Source organism: Moschus berezovskii, chromosome 20, assembly GCF_049115385.1.
Source record: "Moschus berezovskii isolate FMDL1 chromosome 20, NW_MosBer_1.0, whole genome shotgun sequence".
Lineage (NCBI taxonomy): Eukaryota > Metazoa > Chordata > Mammalia > Artiodactyla > Moschidae > Moschus > Moschus berezovskii.
The window spans coordinates 18,146,816-18,148,734 of NC_142479.1; the positions used below are offsets into that span (position 1 = coordinate 18,146,816).

The 1,919-nt window shown below is 40.2% G+C and overlaps 1 pseudogene; it reads left to right on the plus strand.

The window, feature by feature from the left end:
• On the plus strand, positions 1 to 658 carry LOC129536479 (glycine cleavage system H protein, mitochondrial pseudogene; annotated as a pseudogene).
• The last annotated feature ends 1,261 nt before the right edge of the window (positions 659 to 1,919 follow it).

The window sequence follows — 1,919 nt, forward strand, 5'->3', positions numbered from 1 at the left end:
GCCAACATGGCGCTGCGCGCGGTGCGGAGCGTGCGGGCCGCGGTCGGCAGCCTGCGCGCCATCTCGGCACCCAGCGCGCGCTGCTCGCCGCGGCCCTGGGGACTGCGGGTGGGTGCCGTCCGGGCGCTGCGCACCGGCCCTGCTCTGCTGTCAGTGCGGAAATTCACAGAAAAACACGAATGGGTAAAAACAGAAAACGGTGTTGGAACAGTGGGAATCAGCAATTTTGCACAGGAAGCTTTGGGAGATGTTGTTTACTGTAGTCTGCCTGAAGTTGGGACAAAGTTGAACAAACAAGAGGAGTTTGGTGCTTTGGAAAGTGTGAAAGCTGCTAGTGAACTCTATTCTCCTCTATCAGGAGAAGTAACTGAAATTAATAAAGCTCTAGCAGAAAATCCAGGACTTGTCAACAAGTCTTGTTATGAAGATGGTTGGCTGATCAAGATGACATTCAGTAACCCTTCAGAACTAGATGAACTAATGAGTGAAGAAGCATATGAGAAATACATAAAATCTATTGAGGAGTGAAAATGGAACCCCTAAATAAACTACTTTGAAACAACTTAATCTAGCATAGTTGTCTTAAATTAGTGGTGGATAGATATTTAAAAGAAACTACAACAGTGTTTCCTGAAGAAAATACCCCATAGCTTTCTAATGACTTCAGATAAACGCTGTGCATCTTTCCCACAGCATGCTGTGATTTTTAGGCTAGGCTCCAGTTATGATATTCAGAATTCCTGAAATTATCGCTAGTAAAACTAATTACAACAATTACGTAATTCAAGGATAACATGGTTATCTTATACCTTATATGACATTGTAACTTGCTTACAGCTATCTTTGGCTTTGGGTCAAAATGATCTTCCCACTAGAAATAACTGCTAGTGGAGAAAAGTTTGTTAGTTATATAGTGTCCAGTGAAGAATATTACTATCTTAATTTTGCAATATACTGTGTTTGCTGGTGCTATTTTTATACAGTGAAGCAACAGCTCTGCAGGAGAATAAACAATAATAAAATATTCAACTTTTTAATCATGGAAAAAAAAAACAAAACACTTCACAGACACACAGCTCTAAATCTAGAATATAGGGCTTTTAAAAAAAGCAATATTGTGATTATTCTTTATTCTTGAGTAGAAGTTACTATCCCTTCAAATTATATCCTTTAAGTAGGTTTCAATGAATAGTCTTTTTTAATTTTATTTTTTGCATTTATCCTTGACTTTCACATTTTTAAATTTATTTTTAGTTGGAATATAATTGCTTTACAACAGTGTGTTGGTTTTAGCCATACATTAATATGAATCAGCCACAGGCATACATTTGCTCCCTCCGTCTTGAACACCCCTCCCACCTCCCATCCCTTCCATCTCTCTAGGCTGCCACCCTTTCTAGCTCTCTATCTTGTCACAGAGCCCCGGGTTTAAGCTCCCTGTGTCATACAGCAAATTCCCACTGGCTATCTGTTTTAAATATGGTAATGTATATGTTTCAACGCTACATTTTCAATTCATCACACCCTCTCCTTCCCCCTCTGTGTCCACAAGCCTGTTCTCTATGTCTGCATCTCCATTCCTGCCCTTCAAATAGCTTCATTAGTACCATCTTTCTGGATTTTATATATATCCATTAATCTTCTATATTTGCTTTTCTCTTTCTGATTTACAGGCTTCCCTTGTGACTCAGCTGGTAAATAATCCACCTGAAATGGGGGAGACTTAGGTTAGTAAGATCTCCTGGAAGAGGGAAAGGCTACCCACTCCAATATTCTGGCGTGGAGAATTCCATGAGGTTGCAAAGAGCTGGACACGACAGAGTGCCTTTGACTTTCATTTTCACCTTCTGACTTATTTCAGTCTGTATAATAGGCTCTAGGTTTATCCACCTCATTAGAATTGGCTCATGTGTATTCCT